Source organism: Sciurus carolinensis, chromosome 12 (assembly GCF_902686445.1).
Source record: "Sciurus carolinensis chromosome 12, mSciCar1.2, whole genome shotgun sequence".
Classification (NCBI taxonomy): Eukaryota; Metazoa; Chordata; class Mammalia; order Rodentia; family Sciuridae; genus Sciurus; species Sciurus carolinensis.
The window spans coordinates 76,911,390-76,932,112 of record NC_062224.1 but is presented as its reverse complement, the minus strand read 5'-3'; the positions used below and the strand labels follow the sequence as shown (position 1 = coordinate 76,932,112).

The 20,723-nt window shown below is 34.8% G+C and overlaps 1 protein-coding gene across 5 annotated transcripts in view; it reads right to left on the bottom strand.

Annotated features, from left to right (window-relative positions):
* Lpgat1 (lysophosphatidylglycerol acyltransferase 1) overlaps positions 1-20,723 on the bottom strand; it is a 99,716-nt gene that overhangs the window by 39,852 nt on the left and 39,141 nt on the right. The window lies entirely within an intron of this gene.

Here is a 20,723-nt window from a genome sequence, read left to right as displayed (position 1 = left end):
ATCAATGAAATCAATTATATGGAAAAAAAAACAATAAAATCAAAAGTGACTCTTTGAAAAGGTCAACACAACTTATAAAATTAATTTCTAGCAAAACTCACAAAGAAAATACATAAATCACTAATGTCAGCAATAAAAGAGAAGACAGTGCAACAGACACCAAGGACATTCAAACACAAACAAGAAATACTGAAGAATAATTTCACCAAACTTGACAGCTTTAAGTGAAATGGACCAATTCCTTGAAAACTATCAACTACCAACACAAATTCAAGACAAAACAGACAATCAAAAAGGTCATTTTTATAAAACAAACTGATTTTAGAGTCTAAAAACTTCTAAAAAAAAAAAAAAAAAGTTTGACTAGCCCATGTGGTTTCACTAGAATATTCTACCAAACATTTGAAAAGAATAATGATAACATCAATTCTGTCATCTCTTTCAGAAAACAGAAAAGGGAGACACTCTCATGAAGAAAACCTTCATGACATAAATTGATAAAAGAAAAAGCATTTAACAAATCAGCAAACTCGACAGAATTTGCTGAATGTGATTGCTTCTTCATAAACCTACAGCTAACATAATATTTAGTAGTGTTTAGAATATTTTCTAAAACTAAAAACAACGCAATGATGACCATTCTATTCTCACCACTCTTATTTTATAGTGTACCAAAAGTCCTAGCCAGGTTAAAAAAAATGTAATAAGAAGAAATAAAAGACATACAAGCTGTTAATAAAGAAATAAAATTCTTGTTTACAAATGACATGACTGCCTATGTAGAATATCTCAACTGATCTACAGAAAGCTCCTAATAAGGAAGTTTAGCAAAGTTGCAGGGTACAAGGTTAACATACAAATATCAATTATTTAAACTAGCATCCCCAAATGAAATACTTAGCAATAAATCTAAAACACATATATAGGATCTATATACTGAAAACTACCAAAATCCTAATGAAAGAAATCAAAAGAGGTCAAATGAAGAGACATACCATATCCATGAACCAAAAGACTCAACATAGCCAAGATGTTTACTAAACCATAATTTGATCTACAAATATAATTCAAATCAAACCCCCAATAAGAATGCTTGCAGATAAGTGGTTTCTAAAATTTGTATAGAAAGACCAACAAACTTGAAAAAGAAAAACAGAGTTGGAAGAATCATACTACCTGATTTTAAACTTCCTATAAAAGTTACAAAAATGAAGTTGGTGTAGTATTGGTGAAAAAACACACACATAAATCAAAAAAACAGAAAAGAGGGTTCAGAAGTAGACCACACAAATATGGCTAAATTATTTCTGACAAAAATATAAAATCTGTTGGATGGAGAAAGAACATTCTTTACAACAAATAGTGTAAAAATGTGAACCTCTACTCAAACCTCATGCTTTCAACAATTAATTCAAAATGGATCTATGCAAAACATAGAACTATAAAACTTCTAAAAAAAAAAAAGGAGAAAATCTCCATGACATGGGGTTCTTAGCTATTATATACACACAAATAAATGCAACCCATAAAAGAAAATAAAAACAAGAAATTGAACTTTTCCAAAATTTAAACATGTTGTTCAGGAAAAGACATTGTGTTCAGGGAATAAAATGGGAGAAAATATATGCAATCACATATCCAACAAAGAATTTGTATCCAGCATATATATAAAGAATTCTTAAACTTAGCATTAAACAGCCCAATAAATGGACGAAAGACTTAGACATTTCACCAAGGAGGATACAGCATATGAACTGCAACTAACCATATGAAAAGATGCTTAACATCATTAGCCACCAAGGAAATGAAAGTTGAAACTACAATGAGCTACCTTTATATACTTAATAAAATTACTAAAATTTAAAACTACTGATAATACCAAGGACTAGCAAGGGCAAAAAGAAATTACAAAATTGCTGAGACAGTGAGAAATAGTGTAGCCTTTATAGAAAAGAGTCTGGCAATTTCTTTAAAGTTAAAAAGACACCATATAACCCAGCAAACCCACTTCTTGGTATTTACCCTAGAACAGAGATCGGCAAACTTCTCATAGAGCCAGATAGTAAATATTCTTTCCTCCAAATCAAAGTAATTAAAGGAAGATATTCCTAAATAGACTGTACTCTTTTTATTTCTTAAATGTTTCTTACATTACCTGCTTAACAACCTCTTTCCCCAAAGTAATCTAGTTCAAATTTACTTTGTTAAGCCACTGAGAATTGAGGTAGCTACTAGGGTTTCTTTCTATAGTATATCCCAACAGCAGTACCTGCTACAAAACTCTTAACTTGCTCAAGGGTTTATTTTCTCAATCTTTTAAATAGCTCATTTATCTATGAGTTGACCAATAGAACACTATACTGAATTCAGAGATCAGGATTTGAATCAAAGGTATTTTAATTTTATTCCACTGGAAAAACTTTAAGCAACAGAATTAAGTAGTATTGAGTAACTAGAAAAAAGGAAATTCTAACTTCTCCTAAAGGCAAAGAATTATACCAAGTTGCCAGGAAATAAGTATATCACATAGATGTCTCTTTGCTTTCCTACCAGACCTCTAAAAAGCTTTAGAACAGACTATGATACATTGTAGAGGTTTCAATCTTCAAGAAATGTATAGAGATAGAAAGGAATTTAGAGATATATATTCATCTAGATCCTTCACTTCACAGAAATTATAAGTCAAATAACAAGAAACAGAATTCTGTGGCTGCTCCTTGCCTGACTGAATAGCAGCAAAGAAAAACACAGATGGTAAGTATAATTAATTTGCACCACCTCCTGCTCACTATCCCCCAAAGCATTTATTGATGTATTCATTCATTCAACTGGGTTTATTCTTTTCATAGAGACACAGGGTTCCACCACTGTGAGAGATAGGTAAGTATACTGGAATTCTATCATGAAGTAATGAACTTATAAAAATCAATTATGTGAGCTTAGCAAAAAGAAAATGTAGACAAAGTAGACCTCGAGTGAAGGGAGAGGGTGGAAGAAAAGAAGAAAAAGAGAGAAGTATTTTGAAGAGTACATGCAATTTTGTCTGCCTTTCCAGTCAACAGATGCATGCCCTGGAGTAGAACCTAGAATTGTGAATCTGCTGCTCCCTGTCATTTTCAGTTCTCATGTCCCCATCATCATGCCAGCATCTCACCAAGCAGTATGATTTTAGTTTTTTAAAGGTACATTTCCTTTCATATAAAACTTAAGCAAACTTTTTAATAAGGAAATATGATTCCCTGCCCTCAAGGAATATGCTCACTTGTTGGGAATAAAAGACAAGGTGGGTTAGTGTTAGGGTTAGAGTTAGGGTTAGGGAGGGGGGCAAGAATGGAGGAAGGAAGGACTGTATAGAGGGAAAAGAGGGGTGGGAGGGGTGGGGGGAAGGGAAAAAAATAACAGAATGAATCAAACAACATTACTCTATGTAAATTTAAGATTACAAAAATGGTATGCCTTTACGCCATGTACAAACAGAGAAACAACATGTATCCCATTTGTTTACAATAATAAAAAATAAATAAATAAATAAATAAAACAAACAAAAAAAAAGACAAGGTGGGGAATAAGAAAATACACATGAAAGTATGTACCACAGGAGCTAAGAATTGAAGAAATCCTGGTGAGCTGAAACATGAAAGGAAGAGTTCCTAAGAACATGGGGAACGTGTCTGGTAGAGACCTTCTGGAACAGAGAGTTGGTGAGAAGAGGAAATAAGGTTGTATCTGTAAATACAAGTCCAGCTTATGGAATTAGTTTTAAAAGTCAGAGAGTGAAATATAGACCGGGAATATAAAATTCTTTTTGTGACCACTCAAGTGACCAGGTGACAACTGAGCAAAGTAGGCTTCCTTCATGACAGCAGGAAGCCGTGAGACTATCTAAATAGAAAGCACATGTCCCATCCAAGGAGGGCAGTTACTCTTCAGCTCCAGTCTCTCACTGATATTTGTTATTTGGGAGTGCAGACCCAGACCACCATATGCTCCCATTCTTTAAGAAAATATTTATGTGTTGTATAGTTAAGCTTCAGTCAATGATGGACAGCATACATGAGGGTAACTAATTCATACACCCTAGGTGTGTAATTTAGGTTTGTATAAATATACTTTGTGATGTTCACAAAAGGACGAAATCACCTAAAGATACATTTCTCAGAAAATATCTGTCTTTAACACAATTATAATTGAAAATATGAGAACTTTCATGAAAGTACACTGGAAGAGGTTTCCTGAGGAAGAAATGGAATCTAAAACAAAGGGATTGTTCTTGGTAGGAGAAACATTCTACATAACAGGAAGAATAAAGGGAAAGATTACTAAAAGATAAGGCTGAAGAGGTAGGCTTGGGGAGCAAGTCTATTAGAGCAGCAGAATTCTCAATATTATCTTATAGATAACAGAAAGCCAGCACATATAAGGAACTGACTATAGAAGGGAAGGAAAGAAGGTAGTAGGAATGAGGAAGAGTGGTGGTTTGTTACAAGGGAGTATTTATTTTTTAAGATAAGAATGTCTTTAAGATCTTTAATATCCTGGAAGAACAAGATGGAAGGAGGTAGTATTAGTGTGGTAAAGCAAGAAAAGATGGGACTTTAGCCTTTGATAAGATGAATGAGGGTGTGAAGAAATTAGGAGAGGATGATAAGACAAAAGGGAACTAGTCTCCAGAGCACAGTCCCAAAAAACCCAGGACCAAGAGTAAAGAGGAATTAAAAACTGGCCCAGGAAAAAGAATTGTTCAGAAAGCTTTCACAAATATGTTAAGTAAAACTGAGCTAGACAAAGTTCGGGAAGCCCAATGTTGCTCTTTTTTTGCTCTTTCTGCTCTTTATGAACATTCACACCAGCCAAATACCCAAGCAAAAGAAATTCTTAAGCAAAAGAAATTCACAGCTGGGATTTTTAAAGTGTCTGGTCTGAGGCTTGACCACATTTCCCAAATTTGAAATTTAGGAATGAAAAGAAGAAAGTACTAAGAATATGATAAATGAGAAAAAAATAATTGTACTATATCTTAGTAAAATTTTCCTATTTGGAAGGGTTTTCATTCATATTCTCTCAATTTCTACAACAGCCTTAAAAGACATATAAAAACAAGTGTCAGTCTTATTTAAAGCTAAGGATCCAATAAGATACTGATGCAAGATAATACTCTAAGTAAGCACATAAATCTGATGAAAAGCCATGTCTTTTGACCCCTGAAACCGAAGTGAAGATTGTCTCTATCTAATGGGATTAGTAACCATTCAACTAAACGTGAAATGTGCTATGTTCTCATGGTATAATGGGTTTTAGAGGAGAAGACCTTCATACAAAGACCCGCTCTGCACCTTGCTAGCTTTATCACCCACTCAGAGCAAGTTACTTAATTCCTACCAGTCCTCGCTTGCTCATTATAAAAAGGGGTTAATGATATGTCCTCTCAGGATTGTTTTCAGTATTAAATAAGAAGCCACGTGTAAGCACTTACTAAAAGACTGAACACAGATACCCTGTATTGGTAAGTTTCTCTTCTCAATGGAGACATTACTAGTTATCTATCATCTATGTAAAAGCTACTCCCCAGTCTGCAGAATGAAGTGAAATGCCTTTTCTTTTAAAAATAAGTCTTAGCAGAAGATAAATGGCTCCTAAAAGAATCAGAGAAATTAATTTAAAGAGTAAACTATAAATTGAAGAATCTAAGACCAGAAGAAAAAAAATCATTTCAAGCCTGGTATTAGTAAGAAGAATTAAGAACATGATACAGAGAAAGAAGAGAACAAAAATATCATAATTAGAACACACCATAGGTGTAAGCTTCTCACTGAACAAGGAGTTCAGACCTAGAGTCTATGGTCTATAAAGGGATTTCAGAGAGTTATTACCTATTGAAACTGTAAAATTGTGAGCATACGCAAAGGTACTGTGGGAAGTCAAAGAGGTACCCCCAGATGTCCATGTCAAATCCCTGGAACCTGTTAATGTTACCCTATATGATAAAAAATGTGATTAAGTTAAGGATCTCAAGAGGAAGCACTTATCCTGGATTATCCAGATAGATCTTAAACCCAAAAACATTTGTCCTTATAAGAAATATACATAGAAGAGGAGACAGCAATGAGACCCTGGAAGCACAGACTGAGTGATGCAGTCACAGCCCAGGAACATAGCCTGGAAGCTGGAAAAGCAAGGGATCTCCCATAGAGCCTTTGGGGGTTCACCTGCTGACACCTTGATTAGAACCTTCTAGCCTCTGGAACACTGAGAAAATAAATGTCTATTGTTTTAAGCACTTCTATAGTAATTTATTATGACAGTCACAGGAAACTAATACAGGTGCACATTTTTTGGGGGGGTAGCATAACTTTCATCAGATTCTAAAACATGTTCTTGTGAACCCTAAAAGATAAAAGAACTACTATTGTGGAAAGTAAAGCAAAATTGTCTATAATAAGGAACTAGAATTTAGTAGTAGTAGTAGTAGTAGCAGTAGTAGTAGTACTAGGAGTTGAACACAGGAGAACTCTACCATTGTGTTATATCCCCAGTTCTTTCCATTTTGAGACAGGGTCTCTCTTAAGTTGCCCAGGCTGGCCTTGAACTTGATTCTCCTGCCTCAGCCTTCTAAGTAGCTAGAAATACAGGTGTGCGCCATTGTGCCTAGCTAGGAAACTAGAAATTTTAAAAATCTGTAGAAAATGTAGATCCTGGGATAAGATCCTATAACTAGTAAATGTTGAAGTTATCCTCTGACATAATTTAATATTCATTTAATTATTTCTTGGGATTAAACCCTCATAATACATTACAAGGCAGTGATTCCTAAACAATTCAATACCTTGCTAAAAATGTGTGTTCCTAGGTTCCACTTTTGCTGTACTGGATCAGAATCTTCAAAGTAGTGGAATCCATATATATATTTATACTTATATAATGCTCCCCAGGTAATTCAGATGCACAGACAAATTTGGGAATAACTACTGTAAAGCAGGAGTTGGCAAACGTTTTCTAAAAGATAGTAAAGATGGTCAGTAAAAAATTTAAGATATATAGCCAAAACAGAAAACTAAAGTTATTATGTAGCCATTTAGGTAATATTTTCTAGCATGTTTCTACAAGATTTTTATTGACAAAATTCAAAATATAAAAGATAATAACTGAATGTAACTCTTTGTAATACAGATCTACTAATGAGAAGAATGGAATTCCTTGTTGGGAGAGATAACATTTTGCTTAATTGGAGTTTAAAGTTACTGTTTTTGTATGTCAGATTGATTGCAAAAGTTCAGCTGTAAAAACCTTAGCTGGAGGGGACTTACAAAACAGGAAATGAATTGGATTTAGCCCAAGGGTTGTAGTTTGCCAACCTTCACTGTAAGGTAAAAGAAGGAACAATCCCTGCCCTTAAGCAATTGACAAAAGACCAGAACTACAAAAGTAAAGAAAGAACATAAAGCAGAACTCTGAATGTTTTATGTTGTAGAGCAGTGATTCCTAATCTTTTTAAGTATGAATATTCTTTTTAAGGTCCAAAAATGTGGCAGACTTATATAATAGCTCTTCTAGCATCAAGTGAAAATATCCATAACAAAAAGCTACTAAAGTCTATAATGCCTTCAAAAGATTTATTAGTCAAAACAGGAACTATATACATATATATTAGGAAAATATTAGCACATATTTCAAGACATACTTCTTTTTCATCCACAGATGGTATTTGAGAGACGTATGGATTCCTGACCTCAAGGAGATAACTCTAAGCACTGCAGTAAAGCCCAATGTTTAGGAAACACAATTATGGAGGAGATACCAGAGTTTCAGAAAGGAGACAGCAGAAACTGTGGGGAATGGTGTCTAGATACTAGATAAGCAGGTAGAAATTTTTGATGAAATAGAAGGACAGATTTTAGGAAAAGGAAGAATATCAATAAAAATAAATGCAGAGGGGCTGTAGGAGAGCAGTCTTACTACTACAGAAAGAATTCTGGTTAAGATTAGATCATGGAGGCTGTGGACCTCTCTGCCTGTCTTTGCCACCACAGCCAACATTTAAGTGCTTTCACTGAGTGCTGGGAGGCATTCACTCATTCAATTCTCACCAAGAACAGTTTTCAAAATACATTAGCTGTGTAAGTAAATGACCCTTGTTCCATCAGGTACAACCCTAAGTGGGTCAAGATCTAGACTTTTCCTTCTTAAAAATAAAGTCTTAGAAAGAGACTTGCCTTGACCCTGTACTCTTGCCACTAAAATCCTCTATTCCTTGACAGTCAAACTTCTGGACAGTCATACTTGCTTATTTCCATTTTATCCCTTCCCATTCATCACCCATCTCCAACTCCAGCCTAGTTTCCAACTCTACCACCTCAATGAAGTTGTTCTTGCCAAATACAATAAAAGATATATTAGCTCTCATCTTACAAAACAGAAACTGTCAGCAGCATTCAGCAGCTCTCCCTCCTTTCCCCTGTGCGTGCGTCCCTTGAAACACTGTGGACTCTGGGGTGCTGCACTATCAAGGCAGGCATTCCTCCTACTTCTCCAGCTGTTCCTCCCAAGTCTGTGCCGTCCACCTCCCCAAACACTGGACTCCCTAGGGGTTGATTCTGGGTGTCTCATCACTCAGTACTTAACTATCTCCCTAGGTGATCTAACTCATCTTCACAGCTTTAAAGGTCACTGATAATTCCCCAATTTCTCTTTCTAGCTCAGTTTTCTTCTGAGTTCCAGAGTGCATATGAATGTCTACTTCATAGCTCCCCTTCGATGTTTCTCATTTACCCCAGGCTAAATTTTAAAACATCTTTCTCTCTTGCTCCTTCTCTAGGCTTCCCCATCCCACCTAGCAGCTCCCACCAGAAGCCCCAGGGGCATCTCTGTCACCTGTCCCTTTACTGCCTCCTCCATATCCAATCCCTCAGCATGTCTTAACAACTTTCCCTCCTATAAACTTTCCAGTTAGTTTACTTCTTTCCATCTCCACTGCCATCGCCCCTAACCAATCACCTATTGCTTTCACCCACACATGAATCTTCCAGAGCTGCAACCCCCAGCCTCCAACAATACGCACCACCAATCCTCTGGCTTTCCCTTCTCTCTAATCCATTCTCATAAGGCAAGCACAGTGTACAATTACAGATAAGAATTGGATTTCATCATTCCCTTATTTAAAATCCTTCCACAGTTTCCATCTAAGATTAAACTTCAAAATTCTTCAAATGTACCATAAGGCTTCAGAAGATTTGGCCTCACCAGATTCCCAAATGACTCCTCTCCCTTCACTCCATGCTGCCACCAACCTGACCTTCCCTTTGTTCCCAAAGACAACAAACCTTGTTCTGCCTTTGCACATGTTGTCCTTGCTCCTCCTGGTTTCACCTGGCCAACCTCATTCCTGAGGTTTCAGTCTCAATGTCACTTTCTCAAGGAACCCAATTCCCTGACACCAGAAGTCTCCACATTAAGTTCTCTGTTTCATCCTGACAGTCCCTCTACTTGTTCTCAAAGCATCTTCCACAGCAGTGATTACATGGTTATTAAATGACTCCTGCTGTCTGTCTCTCATACCATAAGTAACTCGTTGTGAACAAGTTATACCGTTAGGCAGGTACAATGGCACATGCCTGTAAGCATGTAAGGTTAACATAGTTGTTTTCCATTAATAATAATAATAATAACAATACTTATCATTCATAGAAGGCCAAACACCATGTTATTCATTTTATAGTCGAGCTTCACAAGAAACAAATATTGTAATCTCTGTTTTCACAGAAGATGAAACTGATCAGAGAAACTGAGCAATTAGGTCAAAAAGTGGGGGTGGCAAGATCCAAACTCATGTTAACTCAAAAGACAATGTTTTTTTCTAATATAGTATGCTATCCTTAATATCATACTTATTTAACAATATTATTTGCTGAGAATACATCTGTATCCAAGTATCTGGGGGCTTAAGACAATTTAAAGTGATTATTTAAGCTTCAAAAAGATTGCCTAATTCAGTCTCTCATACACAAAAACTAATTCTATCCTACTCAAATAAAATAGTCTGCAACAATTACTCTAATTGACATCCTTGCTCCTTATCCTTCATTTTACAAAATAAATTTACTTTCAGTTAACTTTGTTCTCTGAAAGGAACACTATCAACTTTAAAATGGAACCATCACATTAGGTGAAAATGTGCATATTCATCTTTTTTCAAAAAACATTGTACAGGTTACTTTTGAACACAAGAGTTCTTATGAAACTCAACTATTCCCAAAACCATCCATCAAAATTAAAATTATACCCCAAAAATTCTTTCAGTAGAAATTAATCTAAATCACACTGTCTATCCCAGTATTTTATAAATCAACAGCTTTGCTAACTAGCAGTAGGTAGTGAATAAATTTTTGATTGATCAATTACACAAAATACTTTTACAATTGATGTCCTGTTTTGTTTCATTTTGTTTTTGAGAGAGAGAGTACTAATGATATTTCTAAACCAAATCCTAATAAAACATATAACTAGTAAATATTTTCTCTATCTGGACATAAAAAGATCATTCAATCCAATTATGTATATTAATTCTGAAAAGCACTGCTCTAACTCAGTAAACGCTTTTAAATCCAAAATGGTTTTTAATTTATTTTAGTGAACTAGTCTCATTATTAAAGTCATAATATGTAACAAAAAGGAATATGAATTTTTAAAGAATTAAAATATAATAAAATGTACTTAATATTCATAACTTACTACAAAGCTACAGTAATCAAGAGAGTGTGGTACTGGCATAAGGAGAGAACTACAGATCAATGAAACAATTAAGAGTTCAGAAATAAATCCATATCTAATTTTGACAAGGATGCCAAGATCATTGAATGGGGAAAAATAGGCTTTTCAACAAATGATGCTACAACAGTTAGATATCTACATATAAAAGAATGAGGTTTGGACCCTTTCCTCTCTCCACACAGAAAAATTAACTCAAAATGGACTGCAGAAATAAATATAAAAGTTAAAACTCTTAATAGAAAACATAGGTATACATGTTCATGACCTTGGCTTAGGCAACAGTTTATGACACTAAATGCATAAGAAAACAATAAAAAAAATAGTCTAGTATCCAGAATTTATAAAGAACTCTTACAACTTGTATCAATTAGTTTTGCATTACTATTAAAAAATACTAGAAACAGGCTGTTTATAAAGAAAAGAGGTTTTTAACTTGAGTTTTGGAGGCTGAAAGTCCAGACAGCACAGTACAGGCTCAGCTAAGGGTCTTATCACCTTAGCTGCATCACCAAATGCAAGAAACACTTAACGAGTAATCATTTTACCAAACAGGAAATCAAGAGACTGTGTAGGACCAGCTCAAGCTTTTTATAACAATCCTACTGAAAGAACAACCAGAGTCCCATAAGCAATATGCTAATCCCTTTTGAGGCCATGCCCCCAGTTGACCTTAGGACCCACCTCTTAAACATCCATAGTACCTCCCAATACTACCACCCTGGGGATCAAGCTCCTAAAATATGAGGTTTTGGAAGGACATACAACATCCAAATCATAGCATAACTCAACAATAAAAAAACCTAGTAGCCCAATTTAAAAAAGGGGAAAGAATTTGAAACGACAATTTTTCAAAGAAAATATACAAATGGCCAACAAATATATGAAAAGACCATAAATCACTAAGGAAATGGAAATTTAAACCACAATAAGATACCACCTCATATTCTCTTGGATGGTTAGAATTTTAAAAAAATAATAATAATAAATAACCAGTATTAGTAAGGATGTAGAGAAACTGGAACACTTCTACATTGCTGCTGAGAATGTACAATAGTGCAGCTGTTATGGAAAACAGTTTGGCAGTTGCTCAAAAGTTAAACATAGTATTACCACATGACCCAGCAATTTGACTCCTAGGCTCAAGAAAATTGAAAATCTATGTCCATACAAAAACTTGTACATGAATGTTCATAGTGACATTATAATAGCCAAAACGTAAAAACAACCCAAATATTTATCAACCAATAAATGTATGAACAAAACGTAGTATACCCATACAAGGGAATATTACTCAGCCATACAAAGGGATGAAGTACTGACAAGTTATAAGGTGGATGAACACTGAAAACATTATACTACATGAAAGAAATCAGGCACAAAAGATCATATTTTATATGATCCATTTATATGAAGTATCCAAAATAAGAAAACTATAGAGACTTAATATAGATAAGAGGTTGCCAGAGGTTAAAAAGAGGAAGAATAAGGAATGATAGGCAACAGGTTTGGAATTTCTTTTGAGGGTGATGAAATGTTCTGGAATTAGATGGTGATGATGAATGCTTAATTGTGTTGTGTGACTATACTAAAAAAACAACCAACCTAGATGTCCTTCAATTGATGAATGGATAAAGAAACTGTGACATATATATATACAATGGAATATTACTCCACCATAAAGAATGATAAAATTATGGCATTTGCAGGCAAATGGATGAAATTGGAGAATTTCATGCTAAGTGAAATAAGCCAATCTCAAAAAACTAAAGGACAAATGATCTCGCTGATAAGCGGATGATGACATATAATGGAGGGTGGGAGGGGTTAGCGTTAGGGTTAGGGTTAGGTTTAGGGTTAGGGTTTAGGAGGGTGGCAAGAATGGAGGAAGGAAGGACTGTATAGAGGGAAAAGAGGGGTGGGAGGGGTAGGGGGGAAGGAAAAAAACAATAACAGAATGAATCAAACAACATTACCCTATGTAAATTTATGATTACACAAATGGTATGCCTTGACTCCATGTACAGAGAAACAACATGTATCCCATTTGTTGACAATTAAAAAAAAAGTACAACACTGAATTGTATATTTTAAAATGGTAAATTTTATCATATATGAATTATATTCCAATTTAAAATATATATAAACCATGTTTAACACTAAAGTTATGCTGATCAGTTTTGTTTTTGGATGATTCAGAAACATCATGATATACTTAAATTACAAACTTTTTTTACCTTAAAGCCTCAAATAGTACAAACTTCTAATTAATAGTAGGTGTGTTATATGCATGATTTGTATAGCTTCTTAATGCTTAATGAATTTTTTAAAGTTTGGGAAAGTTTTTTGCTAGCAAATTTGATCAGTGTAACCTCATAGCTAATCTTTTTAGAATATTATTTTTAGTTATCTATACTATCATTTAAAATAAGCAGAAATCAACCAGACTTGTTTCATTTTTCATATTTTAAAAATAACTAAAAACTAATTTTAAAGATCTAGATTTTATGTGATTATATTCATAAGAAGAAATGAGACATTCTGCTAATTAAATAAGTATACAAACAGCAGGAAACATCTCATTTAGTAGGTTAGTGATATGGTACACAAAACTTGAAAAATCTTGTGACCGCAGCTCTTGCTAATGGCACTTCAGTTCTTGGTTCCCACTGAAAGTCCACTTCATGAAATGAGTAGGTGAGATCACTAACAAACATATTTTTTAATGACAGAGTTGACCATTTTTAGGCACTATTAAAGCATATAAATGCAAACAACTATCATATACCTAACAGAAACAGTAGTAATTGTAATTTGAATTTTTTTTAATGAACATCACCCAAGTAATGTGAATGACCAAAGTAGGCTCAAAGTAAGAGAAGGAAGATGGGCACAGGCCCCATCTAAAGGTGGCAGCCATCTTATGCTTGATGCTAGCAGATGTGAGGCCCTCGCATGGCCTGACTTCTAATTTCTCAACAGCAGCTAGAAATGCAGATTTTTTTCATGTCTTGTGAAATCTCCCTAATTGTAAAATGCTGGCACCTAAATTTGTAAAAAGCATAAGGCCAAATGAACACATCAGCTGCTGAATATGGCTACTGGTTTACAAACTCCAAAAAGAAACTCTTAAAACAAAAGCTAAGTACTTAGCCAACCCCAATTTTAGATTAGGAATAGTAAACACAGGAAACTAGTTTATAATAATTTTTATCCAAGCTGGGAGGGTATTAGCGATCCTTAAACGTTTCAAGATGGTCCACAGATCAGATCCTAAAGTATAAATATTATATTACATTATTTATTCATGTCACATTACATTCATACTAATTACTTGAGTATCATTCATTTAGATGACATATTCTTACCAAAGCCAAGTGGAAACACAGTGGATGTCTTAACTATGTGCAATTATAAATAGTCCAACAATAAAAACAGCTTGGGAACCACTGTCAGTGAGGGAAAACACACACACACACACACACACACACACATACACATATATTTTGGAGACTACTTGCTTTGAGGCAGATATCAAAGAAAATTAACTGGTCCAGAATTGGTCACAAAAGACCAGACTCAGTCTGACTTGGAGAGGTGAAACAGAGAAATAATCAGGCTCCACAAGTGAAAAAAATCATCTCTGAGGCAGAAATTTAGAAATCTACCCTGATCCCATTCAAACCTCCTGCAAATAACAACTTAGATATGAGGTATCCCACAAAAAAACTCATGTGTGAGACAATGCAAGAATGTTTAGAGATAAAATGATCAGATTATTAGAGCTGTAACCTAATCAGTGGATTAATCCACTTGAATGGATTAACTGAATGGTAACCATAGGCAGATAGGGTGTGGCTGGAGAAGTAGGTCATTGAAGGGCATGCCTTGGGATTTATATTTTGTCCCTGGCATCCAAATCTCTATCCCTCCCCTTCCCTCTCTCCCTCTCCCCCTCCCCTCTCTTTCCCCCTTTCTCCCTCCCCCTCCCTCTCCCTCTCCCTCTCTTTCTCTTTCTCCTCCCTGGCTGACATGAACTAAGCAGATTTCTCCACCATGCCCTTCTACCATAATGTTTTACCTCACATGGGGTCCACAGCTATGGAGTCAGCCAACCACACACTGAGATCTCTGAAACCATGAGCCAAAAGTTTTTCTTATTAGGTCTTTTAGTCAGAGTGGCACAAAGCTAACTAACTAGCACACAGGGAAAATATAATTCATTACCTTATAAGGAATGAAAAGTAATTGGCATGGCACTATGATACTATAAGAAAAATGGTAGAAATGAACAGTCACCGGAATTATATTACAAAGGAGAAGGTAAAAATTATAAATGAATATTCCTGTCTGAATTTAAGAAAATCAGTGAAGCCACCACCAGTGAAGCAAGACCACAGAACAGAAATAAAAGAATTCAAGAAAGAAATGTCTAGATAACAGGAATAAGGAAGAATAAGCTAGCAGAACTCAACAGTTATAGGAAAAAAACAAAATCACAGAAATAAAGAAAAACTGAAAGGAGAACAAAGAAGAGATATTACAGAAAACAGTAAAAAACATTTAAGATAGAAATTTAAAAATGTTTATAAGAATTAAAGGAAAAAAATTGTTACAAAAGACATACAAAGGGAGATTCAACACACACATAACTAGGATTCCAAATAAGAAAACAAATCAGTGAAACACAATAAATAAAGATTTTTTAAAATACTGTCCTAAAATAAAAATAGATTTGAATCCGCGTACTAAAAGAACACACATGTACTAGGGAAAAATGATCTAAATAGTCAACACCAACATAGTCCAGTAAAGTTACAAGAAGCTGGTGATAAAGAAAGAATCCTTTATGCAGATAGGCAAAAAAGATCAAGTCACTAATAACCGGGGGAAAAAAAACCTGGCTTTTCACACCTCCATAGTAACATTTAATATAAGAAGGCATTTGTATAATACCATATGATACTACAGGAAAGAATGGGTGATAAGGATTTTATAACCTGCTAAGCTGTCCTTCAAGTGTAAAGAAACAAAACAGTTCTGAAAACATAATAAGAAAATCCATTTTGTTCCCATAAGCCATTATTGAGAAATTATAGGTTGAGCATCCCTTATCTGAAATGCTTGGGACCAGAAGAGTTTGGATTTCAATTTTTTGTTTGTTTGTTTTTGTTTAGATCTAGGAATATGTGCAAATACATAATGAGCTTTCTTGATAATGGGACTGAAATGTAAATGCAAAAGCCACTTAAGTCTTATATATACCTTATATTTATATACCCTGAAGGTAATTTTATGAAATATTTTTAGTGTACCTACATTTTGACCTCACATGAGGTCAAGTGTGGAATTTTCCACTTGTGGCATCATATCATACCAAAAAGTTCGGGATTTTGAAGCATTTCATATTTTGGATTTTCAGATTAGAGAAGCTCAATCTACAAAGATGAACTTCAGCGAACAAAAACGCAACTGGGAAAATTTCACAAAAATGCTTGAGTAAGTATTAAACATATTTAATGAATTAAGACAAAAAAGATGTAGATAAGTGTAACAAAATAGAACATAAAAATTGTCCATACAATTATATAAATGCAAGTAACAAGCTGAGAGAAAAGGGGGAAAGGGCACGGTAAAGTATAATAAGCTTTCGGATGACCTTAACGTAACAGGAGCCAAGGGATACCCTCGAAGCTTACAAATGAAGCAGCAGAAGTAAAAACAAACATAAAAGTATATACTACTATGAATACACTAGTGACTAAAATTGGGCAATGGAGAAGAGAAAAGAGAAAAAAGAAGAATTTGAAAAAACAAGAATTTTACCTTTGTTCACAGAAGAGTTACTATCAAATTTTAGATCTTTCACTGTGTGGCCTATTGTTGCTTTTTTTTCATATATTTAGCCAGCTTTGTATTTTTGTCTTATTTATATATATCACATATATAAATAGCATAAGAGAAGTGAAATTATATGAAATTTCCAGTATGCTGCATATATTTCCATTGAAGGAACAATTTAACCTCTTGCAGAAATCCATAGTTGTGATAGTACTTTCAGATGTTAGAGCTGTAGCTTCAGAAGGAGATTTCATGTTTCCAAACAAAAGGGCATACGGGATAGTAAAAATTAAGATCAATATTGGCTATTTAAATACAAAAATAAACTGTGGCAACAAAAATTTAAGTTCCTGCTTAAGGAGAAATAACTGTGAAACCTCTCTTTCAATTATCAATAACAAAAGGAGAGGGAATAATAATAGTACCAAAATGATAAAATTGTTGTGAGCATTAAATGACTAAATAGCAAAATGTCAAAGTAAAATGATATTCATTAGTATGAAGCTCTTAGAACACTACTTGGCTTATATTTCAATAAATGTTAGCTAACATTACAGCCCCAAAGATATAAATTTCAAACTGATATATTATTCAAGTATTTTAAATCCATTATAATTACTGATTTATTAGATAAAGATACCACTGAGAAATAGTTTCCTAATGGAGAAAAAACCCAGGAATCTGAAGCCTCTCCTCCCCCTAAATTCCCTATTCCCTCCCTGCTACCACTAATGCTAGATCAGAAGCTCCTCCTCTTTCATCCCATGCTACATCTCTATTACAGCATCATTCAATATATTTTCATGGTCTCCCCACCAAGGCTGTTGTGAGTTCCTAAAAGTCAGCAATGTCTTTGGTGTCTCAGTACTTCCGGTACACCCATTCCTACACATAACAGAAGATGTGTTAAACTAACAAACGTGTATTTTATACAATCTAGTTCACATGATCTGATTTAGGGTTTATATTTTATGGACTGCAACCACCTTGATATCAGACCTTTCAGGAAGGTAGGTAGCTAAGGAATTTCAGTTGGGATTAAGAAGAAAAGAAGGGATTGTTCAAGAGACTTGAGCTGGGGATGTAGCTCAGAGGTACAGCACTTGCCTAGAATGCATGAAGGCCTGGGTTTGGTCCCCAGCACTGCAAATAACAAAAGCAAAAGCAAAAACAAAACAAAAGAAAAAAAACAAGAGACACTTACTGAGTACTCTATGAGCATCAGGCAACAAATTAAGCTCTAGGGTTATAAAGAAGATCCAGCTGTCACCCCCACTGATGAGTAAAAATGTTTAAAGCTAGATTAACTCTGCTGACTCTAAGTTGCGTGTTCTTTCCATTAGAACAACATCTTTCAAACGTTGACTAAACACACAGTAAAAAAATACGTTGACTCAACACTCAGCACATTTCTGATTTTTTCTATTTAACTATGTTCAATTTCACTTTCCAAAAATGTTTATCTTGACATTCTAAATTGGTTTTATGACTCAAAGACTGAAAAATACTGTTCTAGAAGATACATTTTTAAATCATTCTCTAGAAATTCAAGGTCAGATATAATTCCTGAAAATTAATTTTGCTTGCACAACAAATTTGTATCCCAACAAAAAATGTAGAATACTACCAAATAACATACAAAGATGAACATATAGCCATAGCAGCTGAGGAACCTAAGCCTCATCTACATCAGCTTTGCCTAAAGCCACCCCAAGTAAATACCCAACCTAAGGAAAACAACATTTGTTAAGCAAAAATAGCTTGGCAGCAAGTCCCTGGTACCCCAACTCCCTGCCAGTCAGACTAGCCCATAAGACTCTCAGTCCTATATAGAAATTCTGGAGTTCCCACTTACAATGAATATTTTTTAACTATTTCATGTATAAAGACTTTAATGTGCTTGGATGACAATAACTTTATTAAATAAGTGAAAGTGTAACATAAACTGTCATAAATAAACACATTTTCCTTTTCACAAAATCTCTCTGAAATTTGCCAATCTTGACTTAAATTGGAAAGATGGGTATACTGATTTACCCCCGATCCAAACAGAGCATGCAGAAATGAATCACTAGTTAAACTGGTGTCTCTTGTGGTTTGCCCTTAAAATACTAGGACGAAGACAGTATAAAACTTTTCCTCAACCTGTACAGCACTTCCCACTAAAAGAAATGTTAACTATCACCTCCACCTAGTATAACAGCAAGCTGGGGAGGAACGAACTCATTGTCTTCAGAGTTCTTTCAAAAAATGTGTACCCCTGACAAGACAATGTCAGAAATAAGCAGAAAGATCAAAAAATCCCTTTTCTAGCTTTTGTGCCCACAGGTAATTCTCCAGCTCTGAGAATGCAAACTAAATACAAGAAAATTCATTTAAGTCCTTGGGCTTCACCATTTGTCATCCAAGAAACATGTCTGCATTTAAAGGACTCATATTTGTGACATCTGCTGTACATTAAGAGGCAACATCATGGAACTTTAATACATCTTTGTAGCCTGGAGCGGTGGCTCATGCCCATAATCCCAGGGGCTCAGGAGGCTGAGGTCAGAAGATTGTGAGTTCAAAGCCAGCTTCAGCAACTTAGCAAGGACCTAAGCAACTCAGTGAGACCCCGTCTCTAAATAAAATACAAAAAAGGGCTGGGTGGTTAAGCACCGAGTTCAATCCCTGGTACTAAAAAAAAAAAAAAAAAATACATCTTTATGTTTCCTCAAACAAAGGTCATTTGTTTATTTATTTGCTGTACTGGTGACTGAATCCAGGTGCTAGGTAAGTCTAGTACTGAGCTACATCCCTAGCCCAGTAATCTGAGCAGAACTAGAGAACGTGACTGTGTTCTACTATGATCAGACTCTCTAAAACCAAATATTCTACATATGGGAAAAACACTTAAAATATACGCACTAAAATATTCTATATTTAAATGAGACACTGATCAAATTGTCAAAATGAGATAGCTTAGAAAAGAGCAGATCCACCATATGCACATCATGTCAAGACCACTTTCTAAGCAGGTGGCAAAATAAACCACACAGTAGTTCTATAATTGGTAAGGAAGAGATACCCCAAGAAAATAAAAATACACTGCAGCTGTGCTATGGCCAAAGAATAACTAATTTCAAGCAGCAGCACTACATTTCTTATAATCTCAAAGTCAATGACAAATTAATTTTTTTCATCTTTCCATCATGCTGAAACTTATACATATATCACACACAAGTCCAAACGTTTCAATAATTTTGTTGTGTTTAAGTAGAATCGACTTCTAGAATCTGTCTCTAAAAAGCTTATGAGCTCATTTAAAATGAGCATACTTAAGTACAAAGAATAAAATAACTAGTATCAAAGTATATTTGGAAAAGCACAAAATATATCAAGTAAAATCATTCAAAGACAGCAATGCAATTCAGATAAGAATTCAGCATCACAGACTTGAACTTCATTTTTTTTTATCTACCACTGCTACTACTTCTGGTCCATTTTTAGGACCAGAAGCTCACCTACTATATCCAAAGAAATCTCAACAAGACACAGGACAAGGAAGCAATGAACACACTATCCCAGGTGCTTCAACACTTGCAGAGTAATAAATGGCATTGCAGGAAGGAGAAAAGGCTTCATCTGGGGCAACTGAGAAAATTCTGACATAGCAAGAGTCTGCCAGACTCCTTAAAAGCAGTGTACTGTCAGTCCTTTTCTCATGTGTATGGATAAAATCTGCAGATGCATCCTGGGCAGGAAAAGAGGGAGGCCGAATTTAAAAATGGAGAACAGCTATGCTGCTTGACCCTGAGAGTATGTACCCACCTCACTGTTCAAAGCTCTGAACTGCAAACTACTGACCCCAGCATCTGCGGCATGATTAAGGAAACTGCCAGACAGTTAAACATTTCTGTGATAAAAAGCCTCCACATTTGACAAGCACTAGAAACCTCAATGTTTTCATTATCCTAAACTTGGAGGAAAAAAATCAAGTAAATAATGGACATCGCATTTTCACAGAAGCATTAAATTCTCAAAGTATATATGGTTTATAAAAAGAAAATAAACACTACTTCTTATTTAATTCTATGAAAGTCCACTTCAGAATAGTGTTACTGCTGCTCCCCAAAATGCAT